Source organism: Micropterus dolomieu, linkage group LG20 (assembly GCF_021292245.1).
Source record: "Micropterus dolomieu isolate WLL.071019.BEF.003 ecotype Adirondacks linkage group LG20, ASM2129224v1, whole genome shotgun sequence".
Lineage (NCBI taxonomy): Eukaryota > Metazoa > Chordata > Actinopteri > Centrarchiformes > Centrarchidae > Micropterus > Micropterus dolomieu.
The window spans coordinates 24,449,428-24,468,081 of NC_060169.1; the positions used below are offsets into that span (position 1 = coordinate 24,449,428).

At 38.9% G+C, this 18,654-nt stretch overlaps 1 protein-coding gene across 1 annotated transcript in view; it reads left to right on the forward strand.

Moving 5' to 3' along the window:
- greb1 (growth regulating estrogen receptor binding 1) overlaps positions 1–18,654 on the forward strand; it is an 87,224-nt gene that overhangs the window by 37,262 nt on the left and 31,308 nt on the right. The gene's annotated exons all lie outside the window — the stretch shown is intronic.

Sequence of the window (18,654 nt, forward strand, 5' to 3'; positions counted from 1 at the left end):
TTCATCTGTGGTATAAAAGTGGCAGGAGATGCATATTATCATTCAGCAGGACTGCATTGAAAATGTAAACAGTATGCAAGAGATTCTGTTAAGACCGCAGTGAACACAGAGTGCTAAAGGCCACATCCACCACTTTACCAGCATGAAACCTAGATGGCTCTCAACTTTTAATTTCATTTTTTCACTTAAATCCTTAGTTAGTTGAACTTTTAGTGAGTTTAACCATTATCACAGTGTAAAGCATTACTTTTGCTGCTATGGTTACTTGCAGTCTAATGTACTATATTGTTCCCACAGCCTTCAGCTGATTGGACGAAGCCTTCAACCAAGTAAAAGCTGCACTCCTTGGTACTCATAATTACTTGGTGTAGAAATAAAACTGACACCGTTCTATAAATTACATTTTTTTTGTCTCAACTTGCTGATAGCCCATTTAGGGGCCACTGATCAATTAAAGTCCTTTTGTAACCTCCCCTGCACCCACACACACAAACACACTCATCCCATTAATGAGCGGCCGGCTAATTAAGACTCAAAAAAGCGGGGGAGTCACTTCTTTTTTTGATTGATAGCACCCAACGTCTTCTCTTGCTGCTATTTTGCATTTTAATGTTCATTAATAAACTTTTATTGTTTTGTTAATTATAATACCACCCTCCCCCGCTGAGATAATAACGGAGCAGAGCGATTTGTTCAGAAAGATTTTCTGCTACATGAAGGAAGATGACGGACAAATTGGCTGTACAAAGAACGAAATAAAGAGAAGGAAAGACGGGAAACGAAAAGAGACAAAATATAAATGAACTAACAAAATAGCAGGAAGTGGAGGGTGATGTATGGTAGTGAGAATGTAAAATGGTCCTTTTTTCACTCTCAAACGAACTGAACAATACAACAGTGATCGCGATCAGTGTTTAATTAAGTTTTTAGTAGAATGCTCTTTGAAGCAGCAAGTGTCCACGATGGCTGATTGAAATCTAGACAACCTCTTGAAAATGCTCGCCCTCTGCTGATGCAGTTTTTACAACAGCTAAAAGCATAAACTATAAAGACTTTTCAAAAACAATTGGGAAACTTTCTCTCAACTTGCTCTCTTATTTAACACACGTTTTAGTGAGGTAATGTGAGAGACAGACCGTGTACACAGTGTACAGTATGGGATGTTTACTCTGTGTGCATGTGTGTCTCTGCAGGGGAGAAAGACACTGATTGCTGCAACATCTGAATTTTCTTTTCATGCTTAAGTACATCTGCTCGTGTAGGCGTGTATTTATGTGCATATGTGAGTGTATGTGCGTGTGAGTTCGCTCATTTAAACGTGCGTGTGTGCTGCGGCCCTCGAGGTGCTAGGCCAGGGACGCGCATGATGGATCGTGGAGGCCAGTTGATAGCGCCATTACTCACTGACACACACACACACACACGCATACACACCTGCCTGACACCTGTCCCCCATGGGGGTCTGCCTGCCCCTGAGGCCATTGCCCCAGAGACGAGCAAAGCCCAAAATTATTCTGCATGACAGCAAATACACGTAAAGTTTGAAAAAGGCAAGAACTTTAAAACTTTGTAGGACATTCCCAAACATGGTCTTTCTCTCCTTCTCTCTCTTTCTCCTGCTGCCTACCTTTCACTTTTCTCTTGCACTCTTAAATCTATCTATCTATCTATCTATCTATCTATCTGGCAGAAGTTATCTGCCATCAATTTCTGATATTTCATGTTAATGCCCTCAGACGCTTGGGGGGGAGGGGTGATTCCTACACAGATGATAACATTAGGAAATGGCGTTTATGTAAATTGATGTAAAATCAAAAACATAACCTACTAGTGCAAAGTGTGTGGAACTGACATGACATGTGGGAGAAAGGGGAAAATGGCTTTTAAGGTAAGATTGATAGAGTGGATAAAGAAGAAAACACCAGAAGCAGTATAGCCATTACTTTAACACTGAGAGAGAAATATGCACTTGTTAAATACAGTGTCCGTTCACTGGGAACCTAGGATTTCTGAAATCTAAACTTCACATAATACAAAAGACAGACTTGCATTTACAATTGGGTGGGATGTACTGATTAGTACCAAATATGAGCCTGACAACACACATTTATAAGCAGTAGTTTTAGCAGAATTGGGTGGGTGATCATTTCAGACTGGTTGTCAACCGTGGTGTAATAACTGTACTGTATTATACTGTACAATTAATGTACATGACTGTGTGAGTACCAGTGTTATTAATGACCTTGTTATTAATTGACTTTAATTTTGTCTTGATATGCTGAAGCCCACCACACTGGAACCAGTCAGTATTATCTAACACAAAACAAGCAATTAATAGTTTGGATTTTTACTTTTTATCATATTTTTAAGCGCAATACACACCTGAGGTGGAACATTCAAAGGGTATGCCAATAAGTTACAAATAGGTCTCAAATAAAGTTGTATGCACTTATTTTTGTGTCCTGAACATGTCATTATAACTTGTTTTGAAAATGTAAAGCCATTTTTGAACAACAGAGAAATGTTTTTTTACACTTTGCTAGTCCCACAAATGCACGGGCTCCATATTAACCCCGGTTCATGTGACTACATTAACCTTAACTGTGTGTTAGTGTTGCTAGTGTTACTGTAATGTGTTAAATATAGTATATGCACTGTTTATTTCAAAGTATGGTACTACAGTAATGTCTGTTTACTATAAGAGTAACCTATGGTTTAGAAACATGCTACTGCTGGCCATTCCTCAGTATTCTGGCACCTGAGCGTGTAGCGAGGCACACATCAACAGATAGCTAAACACTCTTGATAAACTTGACTAAAGTAGCACTGGATGGCTTCAATGACGAAGGAGAGTAAAGTAAGTTTAATGTCTGTTTAATGAAGACACAGCACTGCAATGTGGTCAAGTTGTGTGGTATAAAACTGTAAATAATACAAAAGTGACTATGAAATAATGTACATAAATAGTATAAAATTAGGGCAGACCCCAAATAGGGCTACAGGAAAATGGCTGAACTGATCATGTGACACCCAGTGAGAACGCATACATCTAAAATGACAGGAACAGGTGACATTTACTTAATGGCCTACAGGAGGTGCTACAAACACTCAAACAGAATGAATACATGTAACATTACACTCAGTGACAGCTAATATTAGACATTTAGCCAATTGTTAATTAATATTAAAAAACATTCAGACTACCAAATCTAAGATGCAAACATCAAAATGGTTTGGAGGGCCACATAATTTCTTGTGAGCAATGTTTACTTCTCTCTTAGTTATCTTAAAACAATACTTAAAATGTTTTCCGTATGTAGCATATCTATTTCTAGCTTTTGTTAGAAAGTTAGAAATTTTTACTCACCTCGAGTAGTCTTCATGGCATAAAAAAGAAGTAAACCTTTATTAGAAACTTCTTAAACCACTCCTGCACATAATACACTTCTTTAGTGCCAAAACAATGAGCTAAAAGACACTAAAGCACTTCTTAGAGCTGAAAGGGACTGCACAGTTGCATGCAGTTTATGCACAAGCGACCCCTTTCACATTACACTCGATTATTTAAAAGTTAAGTGTATAAGTTTTAGCGACATCTAGTGGTGAGGGTTGCGGATTACCGATCAAAGCTCCTCTCCGATTTGTTCAATTAGATAAGCTGCAAATCTTACCAAATTGTCTTTTTTTTTTAAATAAAATAGGAACACAAAGTAGTACTATTTGCCATCAGTTTAACTTGTGGTAAAATGTTTTTTAATGGGCATTTAGTATGTGAACTATAAAATTACACATTTGTGTGCACAGTAGCGAAGCAATAACCAACAAACAAATACGTTTCTTTTAATGCAAATTCTGAAAATATAAGCATTATTGGTCACTTGCACACAGTCTTGTTATCTTAATGCCATTAGCAGTAAAAATAAATAAGTGTTTTTCACCAGGGCAGTAAAATATGAAGTTCAGCTGGCTGATCTGAAATTCCATGCCGAACAGTTTTATTGCCAATAATATTCAGCAGCTGTTTGTCTCGCAAAACACAGCGCAGGAGAATTACATTACATGAAATGAATCCAACTGTATGTTTTACAACACTGACAGGGGAAACACATCACTTCTCTCGGTGATTATGGCCATCTTCAAGCTAAGCTATCAAACAACAGTTTTCATTTGCGTTGCTAAAGGTAGACTACCTTAATTACCCTCCAGTAGAAAACAGGCAACTATAGCGCTGCTTTGAAAACTTCTGTCCTGACTTCATCTGGCTTCATCATGTTTTCGCTTCTTAGAGGACGAAGAATTACGCTCTGTCAGCTCATGCTAAATAACACGTGTGCTCCTCCGTTTCTCCAAATTTCACTTCTCTTCTTTTTCGTACTCATTCAACGTAGTGATGAGCATCTAAACTGCCGTAATTACATAAGAAGAAACATGGCGTCCTTATGTAAGGTCTTTATACACCACTGAAAACATAGTTATGGATCTTATATTTGATTTCTGTCAATAAATTCTCAGAAATACTACACACTGAACCTTTAATCTGTTCTTACTGTAATATAGATAAATTATTATATTATAATTATTAGTGGAGCTTTAAAGCATATGCTTAAGTCTGCACATATTGTGGTAAATCCTTCACTGTGAGTTTATTTGAGTGTTTAGATTCTACTGTCTACACGTGTGTTTGTGTCCCCACCTAAAGCATCTTTGTAGTGTGAAGGACAGAGAGTTCTTCTCCCATGTTGACTGATATTATGAAAAGAAAGAAAAACGCAAAAGAATAAATAACATGACACAAATTGAGGTTCAGTGGCTAATTGGCATTAAATGGGGCATCGAGCACGGTGAGAAAACACTCATATCTCACTTCATCTTCATTAGCGGGAAAAACTGATGTTATTTGCTTGTGTGTTTGTGTATTTCAGAAAGGAACAGTAACCAGCAGGCACTGATAAAAACAATATTACTGGGTCATATATTTTCAATCAGAGTTTCTTGCAAATTTCAAGATATCAAATTTAAAAAGTAAATTCAACAGAATTCTTTCAGTATTAACAGAGCAACATCAGCTGTAAAAACAAAAATGGTTCAGTTTCACAAGCCAAAATAGGCTTTTGACATTTTGGCTTGCAATCATATGTAAATGACAAACCTGCTGTCACTTGTACCCTTTCACATACCACGTTTCTCAGACACAAAAACAAAATTACAGAATAGACTTGAATCAACTGTTGCTGATATCTATTATTCCACACTGTGGCAGATTACTTGTGAAGAAACAGGCCAAAATGTCTCACTAAGTGGTTATGTTGGTTTTTGGTCCATCTGTTTATCTTGAAATGTTTGAATATGTGTTCAAGTTATTTTGCGAAATATCAGCTTTTTTGGGTGGCTATATATGATGTTTGTTTCTGTGCAGTACCACTTGCCAATTCCCACTTCCTGGTTACAGAGGTAGCATTCAAAGCCATAGGGTATTTCCAACGCTGCATAAGAGACAATGATCATCATCATTCTAACTAATTTGACTTATGTACATAACTATGGGAGTCCAATGGGCATTTTAAGTGACATAGAGTCATCAAATAATATTACTTTTATAATGTTATATACGTTTCACCAATTAATTTAAATTAAAGTGTGATATAACCATCAGAAACATCTGGATGGACAAACACACAGAAACAGACAGACAAAAAGGCAGCTAGCCTGGTAGATAGACAGTTAAGTAATGTTATATATAAGGACTCCCAGGGTCTTGCTACAGCACACAGCAGAGCACCTGGGGACAGGGCAGCCATATGTTTAAGCTTTGTCTCGTCCTACAAAACTCAGTCTGCCCTTCACATAATTTGTCAAAGGGCTGCACACGGTGACAGGTACAGGGTACAGGAGGACCCGAGATACTGAGACACACAGCAACTAAAGGAGAGAGGTGGATGGAGGGAGAACAGCCGGGGAGGTGGGGGGTTGGAGGGATGAAAAGAAAGAGTGAAGGATGGTGATGTAAAGTACAGTAGGGCTTCAACACGCACGGGAAACAGAAGGAGAGGGAGACTGGCCAGAGACTAACACTGAAGAGCTGAGCTGTGTTAGGCAACAAAATGGGTTCAAAAGTGTGTCAGGGGGTGTATGAAGTAATTTAGGAAGAAACGAAGTATGAAAGCAGAGAAAGAAGGGAGAAATAAAAGACACAATACAAGCAGGTAAAACACAGCAAGACCAGAGATAGTTTAGAGATGAGAGAAGGGGGAGGGGGTGTGGGTAAGAAGAAGCAGAGTGCCTCCAGGCTTCTTTCCCTCTCCTTCTCCCAACTCCACCCGCTCTTCTCTTGTCCCGTCTTTCAGTCCCCCTTACCTCCAACCACGCCCCCCCCCCCCCCCCCCCCCCCCCCCCCCCCCCCCCCCCCCTCTGTCCTTCTGTGCAGGGGGTTGAGGCGCTGAACAGATTATGGCGTAATTAAGGCGCTAAAGCAGCACATTATCCACCTGGTGGTTTATCCGGGGTGGCTAACACCATGGCTAGGCTAATCAGTCTATATGTGTTTGTGTAGGTGTGTGTGTGTGTGCATGCGTGTGTGTACAGCCAGCAGCATCGGGGCCCATCTCACCTGATTAAGGCCTCTTATAGGGATGTGTTAAAAGCATTAGGTGAGGACAGGAATGTAATTCGTCATGTTTAAAGGCTGGAAATTGAATCAGGGATTAAGAGGCAGCCAAATGAGCGCACATCTACATACTCAGCTAACTGGAGGGAAGTCATATCTCCTCATCTCTCCCTTTCTGTCTCTCTTTTGTCATGTTCTCTCTTCGTCAGTCCGTCTACATTCTCTGTTATTCTCCAGTCCCCTCTATTTGTTTAATTTCTCTCGTTGCCCCTCTCACTCTACCTCCATCTCCCTCCATTTCTTAGTTGACTCTGAGGTTACGTGCATCTCAAAGCAGGGAGACAACACATCTCACCCCCACTTTTTCTCTCTCCACTCTCTCTCTTTCTTTTGCCTCTCTTTTTTCTCTCTCTTCTCTCTCTCTTTCTTTCTCCCTCTCTCTCTCTCTCCACTGTCCTTTGAGTGGTTAAATTGAAAATAATTGTGCAGGCAGACCCTAGAATGCAATCAAAGAGCATGAAGGAAGAGAACCTGGTATTATTAGGTTGGGGAGAGTACTAAGTGTATAGTGAAATACCTCGGAGAGTGATTTTCTACCTTCAGACTTTATTAAAGCTAATAGGTTTATATATACCTCCCCGAGGCTGGTCAATTCATTAGTTGTAACTGTTAGGAACTATTACGCACACAACAAAGTCAGAGCGTTGGGCAGAGAGGAGGAGAGAAAGAGTGCGTGTGACTGCACGTCTGTATTCATGTTTTCTTGAGACGTGTCAGAAACAGCAAAGCAGATTTTTATTACAAGACGGTGTATCAAATAATTCTAAATAAACGGTAAATAAATAAAAGTAAGTAAAATCTTATAAACATTTAAATTATTAATAATACAGTTCAAAAAATGAAAAGCTACTCCAAACAGCAGTTAATACAAATTAATGTATTTTGAAAATACTCAAATAATTATTAAAAATAACTACCACAATTTCATTAATTATCAGTTAAATAGTTTAATATCTTATGTATTATTATGTACCGTTATGTCTGATTTCCTGTAGATTAATTTCAGTCTTAATCTCGAAATTCTAAATGTCTGTATTTAGCACTGCAGTCAATTGTTAGAGAATCATCAAAGTAGTAATACTAATTGTAATACTTCTATAACTAATAATATTAATAACTATTATTATTATTATTAAAGTAATAATAATAATGGAATTTTCAACAAACTGAGTTGATATTTTGTTAACGTTTATTGTAGTATTGAAAATAAATAATGGACTTTCAGTTCCTATTGAAACAATTAAAGAAATGTTAAATTCACTTTTAACAGAGGAAAGGACAAAGACATGTGAACTCTACATTTTACAAAGTCCACATGTAGCGATAGCTATGCTTATAACAGCCTCATAGTTTTGCTAGAGCAGTGACGAACAAAGAATCTAATCAGAAAACTTGAAAGAAAAAAAAAACGGACTGGCAACATTGGGTGTGTCTTTGTCAAGGACGCTGTCTTTATTTTCATACACTGCTGAGTGGGACATGCTGAACAGTTAAATGGTGAGCGCTAAAAAGCCAGTATGTGTGTGTGTGTGTGTGTGTGTGTGTGTGTGTATGCGCGTCCTTATATGTGAGAGACACCTTGAGGGAGTATGAAGGTGATGATGGTCAAGTCAAAGCCTGTTTGAACTATAAATAAGAAAATTTAAATTGTAACATATTTCTGTTGGCATGTGCATGAATTAGACCTTAACCCTCTAATAGGAGATAAAGATTAAAATCTATTTTTAAATGAATGACATGAACACTGTGTTGACCCTTTTAGTACAATGTAATACAGCTTCACAGCCGGGCACTAATTTCAGCACATACAGCATGTCTGTTTAGGAGAAACACTTCATTTACCACAATATAATAATTAGCAAACTATGGATAAATATGCAGCATTGCTTTTAAAGGATTTCGGTGTTGTTGTAGTGTACTTGAGAAAGAGACTGGACCCTCACTGGTTCCCATAGGTCCCATTTTACAGTTAACCTTTCCCTCTGACCTCCCTGGAGGCAGCAAATGAAATACGTTACTCTACAGGAATGAAATATTAAAATGCTAAATTTAACTAATACCTTTTAAGAGTATATGCTGGTTCAGTGGACACACACAACATCACAAGAACAATGGCGGCTGTGTGTGATATTATCAGTATTATATAAAGTGCAATGAAACATATTAACAAAGTCTGAATTGTTTTTTCTCTTTAATTACTTGAAGACAAACGGGGATATTGCTCTTGTCAGCATTGTTAAATACTTCTAATCACACAGCTTATGAGAAGAAAAAAATAAGTTTGCCTTTTACCATTCTGTCTGCCTGAAACCTCACCTGCTTCTCTTACTTCTCAACTGGTACAGCACAAAGAATAAATCTCAGAAAAGTTCAATTAAATGAGGATAGAAAGCATCAGTACAGAAAGGCTGAGTCATTGTCAAGGGCACATTTTTTATATTCAGTGCAGGGTAGGACATATGTGATCATGCATCTGCAGCTACTAATAAATTATGACTTCACTGTCGGCAATAAGACAGCATATGGTCCAAAAGTGTTCTGCAATTTTAATCTGTGGCTAAATACTTAAAAGACAAAATATCTAAGGTCTTTAATTTCTGCATATGTATGTTTTATTCAAACCAAATGTTGAGGAATTTTTAAACGTCAGTTTGATTGAGATTCAGCCCGGCATTTGAATGTTTTTTTCTCATGATTTGTGCATGGACTATCAGCTAGACGTTTAATCATCCGATTTGAATGAGATTCACCAAAGACAATGTCAGCTAAAAAATAAAAATATATAAACCAGGTATACTTGTTTCGTATTATATTAACTATGCATATTATACAAAAAATGTGGCTGTGGAAGAATATCTGTCAGTATACACTTTTATTCTCTCTATGTCATTTTGTTTCAAATTTTCTATGATTTTAAAAATGTGCAGTATTTTGGCTATACATACATGCATCTGCAACATGCAGGTCGTTGTGGAGATTGCAGCACTGAGCATGTTGTTTGGTCACATCTGTATTTCTATTTTTAGACTGGAATCCTAGTCAGATTAATGTCATTGCCACTAACTCAATAATAAACCGATTTTACCCTGAAACATCTTCATTCAAAAGCTGGATAAAAACAATGTGACATGTCTGTGACGCAGAGGATCAGAGAATTAGACCATCCCTGAAACATCCCTGAAGTGCCCTTTGATGCGGAATTTCTCTTGGAAAAAGAAATAATGATTGCCATGAAATCAAATGCATTTTCATGTGACTCAACATGACAAAGATTTAAATCACTATAGTCATCACATTGTTTTTAATAGGGGTAACAGAAATGATTTTGCCGCTTTCTTTCTTTCCGTAATTACAGTGTAATTACAAAATAACTACATGTAACAAAATATGACACAGCTGTTTGCTAACACCAGGCCAATTATTCACCTGACCTTGACTGAATTTACTAATCACACTGTTAGATGTGACGACACCATAAAACAAATACACCACCTGTCCTGTCCTGTAGAACAACTCACAATTTACCATTTTTTATATTTAATTACTCCATAATTACTGAGAGGAGGAAATAGTAATCAACATAATGGAAATGATGATATGGTATGGACAGGTCATGCTGATTATTAGGAAAATATATGAACAAACGCCATCTGAAATATGATTTAAAAATCCTAACCCTGAACTTTAGTTTTACCTCTGAATTCCTTGTTACTGTAACCTCTATGTGTTGGCCTGTTTTGTGTGATTCAACCTGTAATAGTGTTAGCTTGTTCCATCTACCTGCACATACTTAATAGAAGTTTAGCAGCAAAACAAAACCTTTCAAAACTAATTGAACCCACAGGAGCTTCCAGACCAAGCATTTGGATGAATTTGTGAATTATGTGAGAGGTTGCAGTTATCAGAAGGAAAATGTCATCCTGGCTCTGCCTGTCTCAATGATCTAGTGTGCTCTTTTTTGTTTATAACTTCACTTTATGCGTGGTTGTTCTGTAGCTATTCTGGTGCTGAATGTGCTGGATGACTCTGTCTGCCAGCTCAAAGACAAAGAAGGACGGTCATTAGACTATTCTGTAACATCAGGTGCCGTATACCTCTCTCTCTCTTTCTCTCTCCCTAGTTCTCCCTCTTTGAGTCTTTCTCACACACACACACACACACACACACACACACACACACACACACACACACACAAACACACACACACACACACACACGCTTTCCATCTTTCTTGCTCTATTTTTCTATTTCTCCCTCCCTCCTACTCATACACACACACACACATTTATTCTGCGCTGCGGTCCGCATTCCATCAAAGTCCAGTGTCATTTCCTGGTAGAGAGCGCCATCTACAGGTCCTTTGAGGACCACCTCAGCTGTAACTCACATGCACGCAATACAAACAAATAGAAATGAATACATAAAAAAACAAACTATTCTAAAGTAAATAATTTTACTCGGTGTGAAATATACTGTTTTGCAATGAATAGTTCCCTGGAAAGTTGGATTGCTGGAAGAATAAAACTGAAGTATGTTTTATGAGAAATTTCTGATATGAAGTCACTGACATTGGTTGTTGCATGTTGCAGTTACATACAGTTATGCAATATATCACCTGGGGTGGGGGGGGGGGGGGGCACTGAACTTCCTGGTTTACATGCCTTAAACAGGTTCTTATTATATCACACTATTGGCTGGAATAATTGCCAAATAGGCAAATTAGGTCTATTTGAAAATGATACATTTACAGCGTTTGCTTTGAATATGCTCATATTTATTACTAAACTAAACTACTTTTAGATAAAAGTTTCAAAGACAAGTTACATCATTTAACTTTTGCTGAATGCACTGAACTGTATGTGAAAATAGATTTTGTGTATATGTGTGTGTGTTGAACACGGAGGGCACATATTCTGTATGTAGCTGAGTGAATGCAGTCATTGGCCTAAGAGCAACTGCTTTAGCTTTTGTCTTCTATTTTGCAAGCTCCTACAATAGCCTGTTATATTTGTTATAGTGATGAATGAGTTTGCCCATTCCATTCTTCATTCTGTGTGTTTGTGCGTGTGTGTGTGTGTGTGTGTGTGTGTGTGTGTGTGTGTGTGTGTGTGTGTGTGTTCCAGCCTTCTCAAAGTCATTGTTTCCCTAGAGAGGGGTCAGTGTGCTGGTCAAAGCTTTCTGCCGCCATGCTCACCTCCCACCACTGACCAGAGAGAGGGAGGGAAGGAGGGAGGGAGGGAGACCTACTCACTAAAACCTGTAATGTAGGGACATTAAAATAACACTGTGATCTTTCACTGTTTCTGCTTTTACTCTTAATTTTATTTGTTTTGTATATGAATATAATTGTTATGGGGGGAAACAACGGTAAAAAGGTACTACAGGTACTCTTGCAGAGATAAAAAAACAAGTACAGATATTTGGATTAGACAGGTAAATAACTGAGCAAATAAAACTATTTTAAAACTACTCACAAACTTTTTTTGTATTCTGAAGTTAAGCAAAATTTCTTATGTTAAGGGAAGAAGAAGAAGAAGAAGAAGAAGACAAATTTTAATATTTCTGCAAAAGGCATTATATTTTTGCGAAGGCAGTACACCTTGAAATAATACCAGGTGGGTCATGGGCTCACTTCCCACACACACACACACACACACACAGTTCACCCATTATTAAACAGTCTATCATGGGGGTTGAGGGTGCCGCTTCTCTCCTCCGTCCACTCACTGCCCCTAGAACAATTTCAATTTTAATAGCTTTTAGTATGTATCTAAAGCACTGGAGACATAGAACCCCCCTCCAATACACACACACACAGAAGGGAGGGAGAGAACTAGTCCTCCTTGTTGAAAATAGAGCCATCAAAAATGAAGGCCAGCCCAGCATAGTCGACAGACAGACAGACAGATCCCGGGAGCATCGTGTAATTATCCCTGTGGACGAGTTGCCTCTAGCTGGGCTCAGCTCCCCGCCCCAGCCCCACTTTCTATCATCCCTCCATCCTGCCGCTAACCCCTCTGCTGCTAATTTCATCCCAGGGATTAGCCCCCGCTTGCTTGTCTATCTTGTAATATTTCTGGGGGGTGAAATGGTGAAATATTGCCTTCTTCTACTTGTAATAGGAATTAGGGAGCTGGACTGGGGCATGCTTGTGCCTCCCTCCTTCCCTCCCTACTGCTATTCAGAGATGGAGAAAGGGGGTTAAAAAAAGGAGATGAGGGAGAGAGAGAAAGAAAGAACACCCCAGGAAGTGCTGCTGCTGTGAAGCAAGCTCTACCGGGAAGTGACCGCAGAGAAGGTGTGAAGGTGAAAGCGGCGCGTGGCGGCACAGCGCTCTGGTAGTACCTGCAGGGCAATGCAAGCTGTTTTCTTTATGCATAAAAGAGAAGGAAGGAGGGAGGGAGGGATGAGACACTGAGACAGAAGTGCCACATGCCGCATATCCACCACCCAGTCTTTTGTCTAACTATCTGTCTGATGTTCTGTAATGCCTGCCTGTCTGTCTCTCTGCCTGACTTTTGTCATAACTTCTCTGTATGACCCTTTAATTACTTTAATATGACTGTCATTTAATTTTTACAGTTGCAGGTGTCACCAAATACAATGTATCCAGAGCAGTTTGATGTTTTCTTTTAGGGTTGAGACAAATTCAATTAAAGTAAATTAGTTATTATCATTATAAGAAAAAAATACCAGTTAGGGAATTTTTATCCCTCTGTTTTTGTCCTCTGTGGTCTGCTTGTTTTGCTTTGCTTTGTTGTGTTTATATGTAATTTTGAGAGAGAAAAGATTGCCCAGTCATGGATTTAGATTGAGATAAAGCCAAATTATCTACAACTAACTAGTCACTTGGCATAACAATGTTTGTAAACCCTGTTCATCTGGACATCCAGGCAAAGAGATTTGACAGAATGACATCTACACTGTAACAGATGACTGCGTATCAAAAAGTAATAGGTTCTGCTACCATAATAATTTGGATTATAAATCATCAAAATCTACTGCATAGAAAACCTTTTACATTATTTAATGGGATTATGTATGTATAGTTTTTCACAGGTCCATCTTAGTGTGTATGACCATGTGGATCCACTTATGTGTGTGTGTGTGTGTGTGTGTGTGTGTGTGTGTGTTTAAGTCCACATGGGTGTCAGTCTATTTGTGTGTATGTGTGTGTGTGTGTGTGTGTGTCTGTACATTTACAATATCTTTTCCACCTGCGTGTGTGTCCGTCCATCTGTGTGCGTCTGCATGCATGTTTGCCTGTTCAGACACTAAATGACCTATAGCCCCTGTCTCTCACACACTCCTCTCCATCACTCCAGCCTCTCATTACAGCTGCAGAACCCCAGCCTGTCACGTAATTAAAGGCAAAGTTATAAATGACCAGCAGGCCAAAAGCCATATTTCACAGGTGGCTGCATATTTATTTATAATTTTTCACCTTTAAATGTGTTTCTTATGCAAATGAGAGCCAGGACACTTTTCAATTAACTTTGGGGGCCAGTCCCTCTAAGTACCGCGGAAGCTTGTTATTGAAAATAGAGTATTTTTGTTATCAGCCATAAATTATTCCTGTGTCAAAAGAAATTGAAATATGTAATGTATGGGCCTGTATTTGGTGCTTCCAGAGATGGCCGGTGTATTTCCCCTCCCTTAAGGACTTGGCGATAGCTTTTCTGGAAATACCACTTTTTTCATTCCCTAACAGGTACCTATATGATTCAACCCCTCCCTTTGTGCTTTTCTACCATACTTTCCTTTTTATGCGCACACACAGTCAGACTTGCACTTACACTGCAGGGCAGTTTAGCGGTATATCATATGAGCAATTGGCGGGTAGGTTGGTAGGTAGGGTTCTTTCATGGTGACAGACTGAGAGTGTCCCCCTCTGCCTCATTTTCTCCTTAATTGACCTGCTGAGGGAAAGCAGTGGAGCGACCCCACTATACTATCACCTCGGGGAAAGAGAGACAGAGAACGAAGGGGATTCAACAGAACCAACTCTACTAGCAGAGTGAGGAAGACAGAAAGTTAAGTAGCAGAGTTATCAAAAGAGAGAAACAGTGAAGAGAGCTAAAGAGAGAGACAGAGTGATTGTAAAGAACATGTGTTCTTCTCACTCTCCTGTCCTGTCATTAGCCCCTCACACTGGGTGATGTGTAGGATATGCTTTGAGGTATGCGCGCGTGCTTTCACAAGTGTGTTACTTTTATTACAATGTGTGTGTATCACGCATTAAGGTGCGTGTGTGCAGCTGTGCCCTATCCCTGGTGCGTAAAAAACGTCCATTAATTGAATTCCCCCTAATTTCCCGTCAGCCTCGCCTTGCAGAGCGAGACGCCTGCCTGCCAACGCCACACTTCAGGTATGGTGGATAATGGAGGATGACATTTCTGTCCCACCATGCCTCGGGGCAGCATGTGATACATGGCTTCCTCTATGAAGGTTAAACTCAGCTAACCTGCCTTTGGCGTTTCATTACCCACTTGTTAAATACTCTTTTGGTAATAAAATGATTAAAAATTTTATTGCTCCTCTCAAATGAGGCCTCTTTTCAAAGGGATTTAATGACTTTGGAGATGGATATGTGTGTGTGTGCATGTGTGCTTGTGTGCGTGTGGGTGCACTCTGTGTGTGAATGCATGCATGTGTGTCCAGGCAAGTGCATCTCCAGTTAGGCACGACCAGTGTGTAAAGACCTAATGAGAGTGATATGCTTTACAGCGAAACCGCCATTATTCTCAGCCAAACGACCTGGGCCGTCATTATGTGTAAAGTAGCAATACCTTTTCCCTTTGCGGGGCACATTCAAATAGACATGTTTTACACACAGCTCAGTTCTGTGTCTTGAAGCGAAGTGAAGTATTTATACTAAAATGAATGGGCCTGACTATTTTTACATCACGTTTACATCAAGTTAAGCAGCGTGGCTATAGCAACGGGACATAAAATATTATATTCAACCCATTAACAGGAACTGCAAGCCTTGCCTCGGCCAATATGGCTCCACAGCGACTGAGCAAATCATCATACCCAGTGTCATTTTGGCTGTAAAATTAGCAGTAAAGGGACTTGAGAAACTGATCTCAAAAACCTAATAAAGCAGTTTCTTAAGGTCTGAGTCAGGAAACAGAAATGGGTCATGGGGAACTGTTTTAAGGCCACCCAAAGTTTAGGAAAAATATGTTTAGGTATAATGCAAATAAACCGTAACATATATATTCTTTTTGTATAGATGCTGAATAGGTTGTCAATACGACTCCTGCTTTGTTTATGCAATGCTGACAGAGAAGAGTCATCTAAAATATAAAAAGACCTGAACAAAACATTAGCAGTATTTTAATTTGACATCTCTTTGTCTCATATCATGGTACAAAATGTGAAAACACTTTGCCCTTTGTGGGTTGTAAAATGTTGAACTGCTTTGAGCTGAAATATATAGTCTTTGTTCAGGGATTTCCCAGATTAGTCTGCTTCCCTGTTGGGTCTTTGGGTCCCAATCAGTTTTGTTGGGGTTCATTGTTGTACTGCTGCTGCCCTCACAGAACCTCTCTGCGCGTGTACACACACACACACTCACTCACTTAATAAATGACTGGGTCCCCCTCCCTCGGGCCAGAGGAGTCGGTACTGGCCAGTTCATCTGATATATCATGGCAGCCCGCTCTGCTCTGCTCCACTGGACCCTGTCCAACACCTGTTCTCCCATCAGGGGATGTTGTGTTGGCGTGGCATGGCTATGCCACTGTACAGATTGGCACTGCCCAGTTGGGGCAGCGGAAAGGATGAAGTATGAGATTCCCAGTGACAAAATGTAAGCTGTAATTAGGAGGGAGGACCGCAGTGGAAAACGGTCATGCCTTTTATAAATATCCTCTGGATTTTATGATTTAGCTATCACTTTGGAATAAAAGTCATAAAGAGGCTTAGCAACCAATAAATGAATGAAATTAATCATGATTTAAAATACATTATTATTTTAGCAGATGGATAAATCATTTTGGTTGCTGTTACATACATTTAATATAGTGAGTAAATCACTTTAAATAAATAAGTCACACAACTAAAGTTAGGATGTCAACTAATTTTAAATTTCTAACTAAAGACATTTATCTTTTAGTCATGATGTACAATTTTATAATTTAACATTAGTAAAGTATTTATAGTTTTCCTTTAACTTTGATATTTCATAGTTAAGCTTAAAATCTCACTACTTATCTCAATTGTCAGCCTTTTTCAGCTACTTTTTGTCTTCCAAATAAGTGTAGCTCATTTGATTACACAGAGGATTTGTTTACAACTCATTTACACGTCTGAATGCTCATGTTGCTTGCCCTAAAAGTCTAAACTGCAACGCTGTGTCTAGCAGAGTTGCCATAACCCACCATGCCATAAATCACAGAAATTGTGGTTTTGTGAGATTGTTAAAAAAACAAAAGGAATCTCCTGTTCTCTTGTTAAATATACAGTTCAAAAATATTACATTTGTGCCAGGTGACATGGCTCAGCAGAGTCAGGGTTTCCGCACATATCTAATAAATAGCTGATTGGTGACCTCACTATCATTTGGTTTGTGGCAGATAAGAATACTGTAAGGGAATTATGGGATGTGTATATGTAGGCACACAATTTAGAAAATATGAAATATGCAATTTAATGCATAAGACTCCATATCAAACACTTTGCACAAACGTCTGCAGTGATGTAAGGTGAATAGAAAACCAGAAATCGTTTCTGCCAATGTGACATGGAGAGCTATAATCCCACTTACATGCCCACGTGTCTATCTGTTGGTTATGTACTCACCTGTCTGTCTGTTGGTCTGTTGTCGCCACAGGGACACTGCAATTCAGTAAAAAAAAATATTTATTAGAAAACATAAACATTAATATTTAGTTAATATAAAATATGATATACTGTTCAGTTCATCCATTTGTGCGATATTTTATTGGGAGGTTGCATCTCCTCTCCTGCTTATACACTGTAAGGCCACGTTTTGTCCAATAGAGGGCGACAGATGTCTATGAATGACCAGAAACGTTTAACTTGACTAAACTGATAAACACACTCACAGTTAACTTTGTTACGTTTCCCAATAATGTGTTCTTTGAGGGAAGATGGTTTGCTACTACAACTACTACACGTTAAAGGTGTTTTGTGGAGTTCTTCGTGATCTGAACTGATGTCCAATGATGTGCAGATTATAAATACGCAGTAGCCTACTCTTCGGCTATTAATCTAATTCACTTGATTTGCTGTATACCGGTAGCCTATTACCCATATCATTAAAAAAGGAATGCATCGAAATACTTCTAATTTTAGGAGCTACGTAAAAGTATGTAAGTAAGAAATTAATTGATTACCGATCCTGGATATGTGTCATATAATGGTATTCTGGTTCTCAGCAACAACAACCTAAAAACAAACAACAACAACCTAAAAACAAACAAAAAAACACCTTCACGGGTGGACGTTGCATGTTCCCAGGGTCTTATGAAGAGCAGATCTGATACCCTGCAATGCAAGTATGTCAAATAAAAACTCTGTTTTTCAAATGGGCCTGTGTTTACTAACACAAGAGCACTCACACTGACATGCTCATTAGTCTTATTTAATTTAAAGGCTCTGGTTTGGTCCATGAATCCTCAATTAACCACTTACCACAACAATGGTTCATGGGAGGAAGACAGAAAAACGTTTGCTCTCCAACAACACCCCAGACCACGTCGACTACAGCTGACTATTTGTTATGTTGGCTATTTTCCGAGGCGATGTCTGATTTTGCATAAATAGCTGATGTATCTAAACTTTTACGCCTTTGACACCTTTCACTTGTTGCCTGTTCTGTTCATCATATATACAAATATAATACATCACATTTAAAAAGAGAAATGAGTCGGGTTACAACCGGTTACATTAGGTGGTAAAAAAAAAAAAGCTGGGGGGGGGGGGGGGGGGGGGGGGGGGGGGGGGAAAAAAAAAAGGGG